Here is a 9197-nt window from a genome sequence, read left to right as displayed (position 1 = left end):
GCCTTCATTAACCATAAAGTGGCACTTCTCCCAATTCAAGACGAGGTTGGTCTCTTCGCATCTCTGTAAGACTCGATCAAGGTTGCCGAGGCAATCATCAAAGGAAGACCCGTAAACGGAGAAGTCATCCATGAAAACCTCGACAATCTTTTCACAAAAGTCAGAGAATATAGCTATCATACATCTTTGAAAGGTGGTAGGTGCATTTCATAAACCAAAAGGCATACATCTATAAGCAAAGGTACCAAAAGGGCAGGTGAAAGTGGTTTTCTCCTGATCAAATTGTGCAACAGGTATTTGCGAGAAACCTGAATAACCGTCTAGAAAGCACACGTGTGTGTGCTTGGATAGCCTTTCTAGCATTTGATCTCTCCTGGTTGCCTTGTTCAGTTTCCGGAAGTCTATCACCATCCTATAGCTGGTAATAATCCTTTGTGGGATTAGTTCATCCTTATCATTAGGAACGACGGTGATACCTCCCTTCTTAGGTATGCAATTGAAAGTGTGTAATATCGACTAGAGGGGGGGTGAATAGGAGATTTTTAGAATTTCATCACTGAGGAAATTCCTTTTGAGGAAATTCCTCACTGATGACTAACTCACAGCGGAAACAGTAAGGGATTAGGAGTGCAAAGTTTCACTACAACAGTTTTCCAGTATGAGGAATGTGAAAACAGATTGCACAGTAAGCAGACATGCAGAAAAGAGATGAGGATTAATTTGCGTGAAGAATTTGGGGTTGAGGAATTTCAGAGAAAGTCTTCAGCAAATTCTTCAAATAGTGACAGTGAAAGTCATCAATACATAATCTGAGGAATATAAAGAGTTGAGGAAATAGAACCCGTTTCACAGCGAAGAAAGTGGTTGATGACCCAGTTCCAACTGTTGTGACAGTTGTACATCTGGTTTGGAGCGGCTTGGAATTGAAACCAAAGGACACACAGTCCCGACTGTATTCTCCTTGGGCTAAGAACACACAGTCCTCGCCCAACACTCGTGGTAAGTCTTCACGGCATACTTCCAAACCCTCACAAACTTGGTCACCCGGCGATCCACAATTGACTGCTGGATTGCTCTAGACCATGACGCCTAACCGTCTAGAGGATGCACAATCCTCAAAGGTAAAAGGCTTCAGTCCCACACATGAGCAACTTCTACAGTGATGCTCAATCACTTGGTTCTCGGTGTGTGGTGTGGTGTTTGGGGTATTTCCTCACTAATGAATTACTCTCGAAGACTCTAAGGAATTGGGTTGCTCTTATGACAAGTGTCAGTTTCTAACGGAGAAGCCAACCAGCTAATGGTTGTGTGGGGCGGCTATTTATAGCCTGGGAGCATCCCGACATGATTTGACACTAATGCCCTTAAATAATATGACCGTTGGTGTGGATAAGACCAATGATGTGGCGTGGCTATCGAAACGGTCGGAACCCTCAACTGTGAGAGTCCTCATGTCACTCATATTCCTCACTCGAGGCTTTTGGTAGGATTAGGCTTGGGTTGAGCATCATGAGGAAATTCATTCCAAAGTGTAACTTCGACCCCCTTTAACAGTACGGTGTTCCTATTACTCAAGTGTGAAGAAAACAAAATAGAAAGAGTAAATCTTCATGCTTCAGAGTCTTCAGAATGATTTTCTTCAGGACACACCGAATTCCTCAATTTCAATATCTTCATGAGGAATATCAATTTCATCGCAGATTCTTCGCGATTCAATTCTTCAGCTTCAGACCAATTTATTTAACCGAAGATATACATTTTTAGGGGTCGATATTCATCAAATATTTTAAACTCCTGAGTGACTTATAGATCCTGTGTACACTCATGAACACATTAGATACTTAACCTATAAGTCTTCAAACCACCAAAATCACTAAGGGGCACTAGATGCACTTACAATCTCCCCATTTTTGGTGGTTGATGACAATTAGGTTAAGTCTTCAACAGGGATAAAAATATGAAGTGTAAATACTCATTTGAGGAATTTGAAATCAAGATTCAGAGGGACTCCCCCTGAAGATGTGCATATCTTGAGGATTTTGCTTTTCACAGCAAATGCACATTGATGATTTATATCATGGAGATCTCCCCCCGAGTCTTGTAAATCATGCATACATATGACATATAGTATGAAGAAATTGAGGATGCATGATGACAAATGGTATCTGACGAATTTCAGCAAGCGTGCATTAAAAATTTGAGGAATAAGCATGCGAAGAAAAACGTTCAAAAGCATCAGAGTACCATCGGGCTTAAGTTACAACTCATTACATAAACACTTCAGAAGAGCCAAGAGTTCGTAACTTAAATATAGTTCATAAGCCCCAAAATATCCCGCTTGAAGACTAACTCTCAAGTTTCTCCCCCTTTGTCATCAAGTGACAAAAAGGGACAAACTGAGGACTAACGCCCGTGAAGACCTCACTCCTTGGCAGTTGTTGAAGACGCGTGAGGATTCTTGGGAGTAGTCTTCTTCCTTGGACCTGTGGCAGTGTCTTGTTGTTCTTCATCAGATTCAGTAGTGCGGAATAAAGAAAATGAACTGTCTTCAAGGCCTGGAACTGGAATTGGCCTAAACTTCTTCTTTGGTGGCCACGACCAGTTATAGTCTCGCTCAAACTCCAATTCTTCAAGTTCTGCCGGAGTCTTCAGATGAGCAAGTGTATCCCAGGTGCGATCAAAAACCTCATGAAGATAGTGATGGTTAAGCTTCACAGAATTGTGTGTTTCAGTGAGGGTTTTCACAATGGTGCCGAACTGGCGTTTAACCCACTTGTGATTCCGATCCACCTTCTGGTGAAGACTGAGGAGAAGCTCTCTGGTATTCAGCACGCGAGGAGCAACATGGCTTGGAGGATGAGTCTCGGTATCATCCCATGAGGAATATGGCTCAGGCTCTCTGAACTGACCATCAAGGGGCCTACTGCCTTCATCAATAACAGACTTGCCTTTTCCTTCAACAGGCTCGAAAGTCTTCTTGTTGACCCTCATACGAGGCATGTAACCAACATGGTTGTTGCAATCAGCGTGAAAGTTGATGCCTGTCCTTTTCCTGATGAATCTCATGATCCATGGAGCATAGATCTTGTGGTAAAAAGGACACATTGCATTGTTGGCCAAAGTCCTCAAGAAGAAATCATGGATGTTGATAGGAATACCATGAATGATGTTGAAGAGGATATACTTCATGAGGCCTACAACATCTTCTTCATCATCGTGTCCCTTGATTGGCGCAAGGACGCTGCAGAGGATTCTGTAAGCAGACCTTGGCTCATATTTGAGCTCATGGACGAGGAAGGTTTTTCTTGATGGTTTCCCCTTAGCCAAAGGCTTCATGAGGACTTCCATCATCCCGTTGGGCAGCTCACGTTCATCATAAAGCTTCACGGCTTGTTCTGAAGGAATTGATACTGGCAGTTCACGCAGAAGCTCAATGGCAGGAGCCTTGTGGTGTGTTGTTTGCGTCATCCAGTCAAACACCCAAGTGTTGATATCTGCTGGATTCCCAGATATGTGAAGAGTGGCATAAAATTGAAGAATAAGCTCACTGTTCCAATCACAGATATCAGAGCACATTGGAAGAAGTCCAGCTTCGTGAAGGACGTTGAGGATTGGAGCTAGGCATGGTATTGCTTCAAGCTCAACATGAGGAATATGCCTGTGCTGAAAAATCTTGTTTCTTCCACACAGCACGGAGGCATAGTAATTGAGCTGTGTCCTCGTCTAAAACTTCAGATGCCTGATTTGAGGCTTGTCATAGGGATTTTCTCCGATGAAGTACATGCGTTCTTCAAAGAAGTTCTCCTTTTGAAACTTTGGCCGCTGGGAGAACGGCTGACGCTGCATTGGCTGAAGATTTTGTTGTTGGACTTGAGGGGATACAACAATTGCGGACTCTGGGTTGAGCACGACGAATGCATTGTCTGGATCTGGGGCATTTTCCTCAGCATGGTCCTCAGGGTGAGGAATTTCATCAGTGTGAGCTTCAGGCTAAGGAGCATGCTCTTGTTGTGCATCAGGCTGAGGAATGTGATCTGGCTGAGCCTCAGGCCGAGGAATGTCGTCAACTGGAGCATCCTGTTGAGGGTTTTGCTCCGGAGGAGGAATGGGTTCACCCTGAGCCTCAGTTTGAGGATCTTGCTCAGGAGCAGTTGGGGCAGCCTGATCCTCAGGGTGAGGATTTTGCTCAGGGCTCTGAATTTCATCAGCTTGAGGATTTTCACTGTGTTTTTCCTCAGCTTGCTTGGTGATAGAGCCAGATTCATCAACTGGTGCAGCTGATCCTTGTGTTGTTTTTTCATGAGGAATGGAGGGCTGAGGACTGTCGTCAATGCGAATTTCTTTGTCAGTATGTTCCTCAGATGCAGCATCCTTCATCTCCTCATCTGGCCCTTTCTCCTAGTCTTCAAAGGTGAACATTTCATAGGATGGAGCGATGTTAAGAGGCACAGGGTCCAGTGGAGCATTTTCTTCAAGTGCTTTGAGGCGCTTGGCCTCAGTGTGTTCTTCAGCTGAAGAAGCCTTTCTCTTTTTGGCTTCCTTTTCAGCAGCCCTTGTCTTCTTCACGTCTGATGCAGACGGAGTCATCTTCTTCACCTTTGAAGCTTTTGGTGAAGGTGTTTTCTCAGCAGATTCATCAGCTGGCTTTGAGGAACCAGCTGGAGCAGAGTCATCAGCTGGCTTTGAAGCAGCAGCTGGAGCAGGGTCAGTCTCACCAGCTGTAGCAGATTCATCAGCTGGATTTTCCGTGGTGATTTCCTCAATTGCCGGTTCATCCACACGGCTTTCTTGAGGGATTTCCTCAGCTTGAGGAGTTTCATCAGCTGGTTCTTCAATCAGAGGTTGAGGAGTTGGTACTGGAGGGGCAGCTTTCTTGTTGTAGTTATTAACAGCTTCAGTAGCAAGTTTGATGAAATTGCTTTTGAGACTTTGATGGTCAGAAAGCTTGGAGTGCTTATCTATCAAAGTCTTCAACTCTGCCTGTGTTGATACAAGATCATCAAGCGTCAGATTGAGGAGATTCTGCTTGAGGAATTTCTCCTTCTTGAGCTTAGCCACCTTGGCCTGTTTAGCTTGCTGCTCCTTCCACTTGGCCTCGTTGATGAATGTGGCCACCATGTGGCTGATGCCAGGGGGAAGTTTCAAATCATCAAGCGGAGTGTTGGGGTCCTCATACCAGATATTTATGTAGTCTAGGAGGACTTTTGGGTCCATGGCCAGAGGGATGGAGCTACCAGAAGCTTGAGCTACCCTCTCCTACTTGTTTCTGATCATTGCTTGCAAGGTTTCATCATCATATTCATCACTACCCTCTGATGCAGAAGGGACCGTGATGATTTTGCTTGGGCTGGGTCTTGTTCCTCTCCCAGCAGTCACCTTAGTCTTCAGAGGAGTTGGTGAAGACTTTGTCTCCGAGATGGTTGCAGCTGGGAGTGAGGAGCTTGAGGTAGCTGGCAGTGGCTTCACTATCGGCTTCTGTTATGTTTTTGAAGCCTGTGGTGGTGCTGAGGATTTTGGAGCCGAGGGTTTTGGCGCTGATGGTTTTGGAGCTGATGCTGGAGCTGGTTTCTCTTGAGGCTTTGAAGCCTGTTCTTTTGATGGCACAGACTTTTGTTGAGGAATTGCCGAGCCAGAAGTCTCAGCAGCATAGGAAGTAGCGGCAGTTGAAGCAACATCAAATGATTCGTTGAATTTCCTCACAGCAGCCTCTGCCTGCTTCTTGAGCTTTGCCAAGTGCTTTTCCTTTTCATCAGGATAATCATCAAGCATCTTGAGGCTTGAGGGATGTGCTTCTTGATAATCCTCAAGTGGAGCCCGTTTGCCAGGAGGCTTCAGAGCGAATTTCTTCGCATATTTGGGACTGACGAATCGGTACTCCTTCCACTCCTTAGCCCATCGGCGTTCTATCTTCTAAAGCCGAATTTTTCTCTTGGCCATAGTTTCATGTTCATGAGGGGTGCAGTAATCCAGGTATATATCCTCACGGATGTCTAAGGCTGTATTCTGCTCAAGTTTCTTGCCCCCCTTTTGCTTCCTGTCATCCTCCAATTTCTTCAGCTAAGGATTTTGCTGATGAGATTGAACTCTTGAGGACTTTGATGAGACTTGAAGATTTTCTTCAAGAAATGTTGCAAATGAGTTAATTTGATGAGAACCGAGAGATTCCTCAGCTGACATGTGTGTACCTGTGAACAGAGTATAGTTGCGAGGAATTTGGAGAGGTCATATGCGTTCTCAGATTTGAAGAAAATAATTTTTTTTGATAGTTGAGGAATTTGCCTAAGCATACTGTTCTTGGGTTCCAGAGTTGTACAGATCCAGAAATTCACACAATTGAGGAATCTCGTGAAAATCTTAGATGCTTAGTGAAGTTCATCAATAGTGTGGTGATAGGCAGTGTTTGAGGAATCAGATGCATATGGATTCTTGAGGAAAAACATATTTCACATCTTAGAGGTAAAATAGTAGATCAAACTTGCTGTAAAAATAGGGTTTTCATTTACCCTAGATGGCACGCACGAAGAACAGAGAAGAGTTGCAGGGAGAAGCACTTTCGGTGCGTGTCCAATGCACCCTAACCCGGCCGCAGAGGACGTCTACGGTGGCGGACGAGGATGGTCCGACTCCGGCGTGGTTTCGGCGACGGAAAAGTCGAGGCAGTGAAGCTCTTCTTCGCCGGCGACGAGACTTCCAGCGGTGGCGCTAGGGTTTGGTGCTTTTGCTGTAGCAGGAGTGCGATGGAGCGAAGACGTGTTTTACCGAGGGGGATGGGGACATATTTATAGCAAGGCAGTTACTGTTGGTGCGAAGAAATCGGACCAAATAGCCCCTGCCTCTACGTCTCCGTAGGACACGTGTAGCTTACGAGCAAAGCGGTGGAGATCGTGGTTATCCGAACGAGGAAAGTGGGGTTCAGTTACTGTTCATTAAAAAAAATATTTTTGAAGATTTGAGGATTTTGTTACAAAATCATCAGCTGACAAGGACGCAGTGAGGATTTCGAACAAAGTTTCAAGTAGAACTCATATGAAGAATTGAATAGACTGGATGAGAATAGCATAAAGGGAAGGTAGGGTCCGATCACATTCACTTAGATGAAATATCAACTTGAAGAAATAGCTATAAGTGAATGCTGTTGAGGACTTGAAATCACAGTCTATCTAGGTAAATGAAAATCATCAAGTGTTTTTGAAGATTTGACTAACTTGAGGATTTTGTGATACATCGTCACAGTGATGAAATTCAGTTTTTGAAGAAAAATGTTTTTTTTGAAGAACAACTGTTTTGAAGAAAATCAAATTTTGAGGAAATGGAACTTTGAAGAAAATCAACTTGAGGAATTTCATGTTGGGCGGTGGCGTGACCCACCATATAAGAATGTTGATTACAGACGCCGCGTACAATTATCGTAGGGCCGTGAGAATCAATTTCTTTGTTTATTTCTTCACACTCATTGTGATATTCTTCATCAGTTGAAGAAAATCGATTCATCTTGTGTTGCACATCTAAGTCATCAATTTTGCATAAGTGTTAGGATGTGTGCATGTTTTTACAGAACATTTAAAGATTCTAAGATATTTAGCTCGCACCGCAACTTGCAAAACCTTTTCTCATCCAAGGGCTTAGTGAAGATATCTGCCAGTTAATCATCAGTCTTCACATGGTCGATGAGGATATTGCCCTTGAGGACATGGTCCTGAAGAAAATGATGACGAATCTAGATGTGCTTGGTTTTCGAGTGTTGTACTGGGTTGTATGCAATCTTGATTGCACTCTCATTGCCGCAGTAGAGAGGCACATTCTTCATGTTGATGCCGTAGTCCTTGAGGGTTTGCTTCATCTACAGCAATTGAGCACAACATGAACCAGCAGCAATGTACTCAGCTTCGGCAGTGGAGAGTGATACGCAGTTCTGTTTCTTCGAGGACCTGCAAACTAGTGATCTTTCGAGGAAATGGCATGTGCCAGATGTTGACTTGCGATCCACACGGTCACCAGCATAGTCAGAATCAGAATACCCTACCAGATGAAGATTTGAGCCCTTGGGATACCATAATCCTAGTGTATCGAAGAATATGCTTCACAGCCTTATGGTGTGATTCCTTCGGTTTTGCTTGAAAACGTGCACACATGCAAACACTAAGCATTATATCTGGCCTAGATGCACATAGATACAATAAAGAGCCAATCATAGAGCGATATACCTGTTGATCGAATTCTTTACCATTTTCATCAGTGCCGAGGTGGCCGTTGGTAGGCATTGGAGTCTTGGCACCTTTGCATTCATGCATGTCGAATTTCCTCAGAACATCCTTGAGGTATTTCGCCTGTGATATGAAGATTCCATTGCGTTGTTGACGAATTTGAAGACCTAAGAAGAATTTGAGCTCCCCCATCATAGACATCTGATATTCTTCACTCATCATGTATCTGGCACACAAATAGCTCATTATCATAGGATTTAGTGAAAAGAGTTGGATCGAGTGAACCAGGTTTGAAGCCTTTCTTCATGAGGAATTCCTTGAATGTATCATACCATGCTCGAGGGGCTTGCTTGAGACCATAGAGCGCCTTTTTGAGTCTGAAGACTTTTTCCGGATTCTTGGGATCCTCAAAACCTGGGGGCTGAGCAGCATATACTTCTTCCTCAAGCTTACCATTGAGGAATGCACTTTTCACATCCATTTGATATAATATGATGTTATGATGATTAGCATAAGCAAGTAGTATTCGAATAGCTTCAAGTCTAGCAACAGGTGCAAAAGTTTCATCGAAATCTATTCCTTCAACCTGGGTGTAGCCTTGGGCTACAAGTCGTGCCTTATTCTTCACCACTTGACCATCCTCATCTTGCTTGTTTCGAAAAATCCACTTGGTTCCGATGATGTTGTGCTTGCGAGGATCTGGTCGTTTGACGAGCTCCCATACGTCATTCAGCTTAAACTGAAGAAGTTCGTCTTGCATAGCTTGCATCCACTCCGGTTCCAGGAAAGCCTCAGCAACTGGCGCGTTGATGTCATTGAGGATTTTGTCAAGTTCTACTTCATTTGCAATCCTCGGATGAGCTGGTTGAGGATTTCGTCTGGGCTGAGGAAGTGGTTCTGGAGCAATTTCCTCAGGAGCACCTTCTTGATTTTCATCAGTGATGGGGATGGTTTCTTCATCAATTTCCTGAGTGGGAACAATGTCTTCAGTAG

Source organism: Hordeum vulgare, chromosome 7H, assembly GCF_904849725.1.
Source record: "Hordeum vulgare subsp. vulgare chromosome 7H, MorexV3_pseudomolecules_assembly, whole genome shotgun sequence".
Taxonomy (NCBI): Eukaryota; Viridiplantae; Streptophyta; class Magnoliopsida; order Poales; family Poaceae; genus Hordeum; species Hordeum vulgare.
This window is presented reverse-complemented; position numbering follows the sequence as displayed.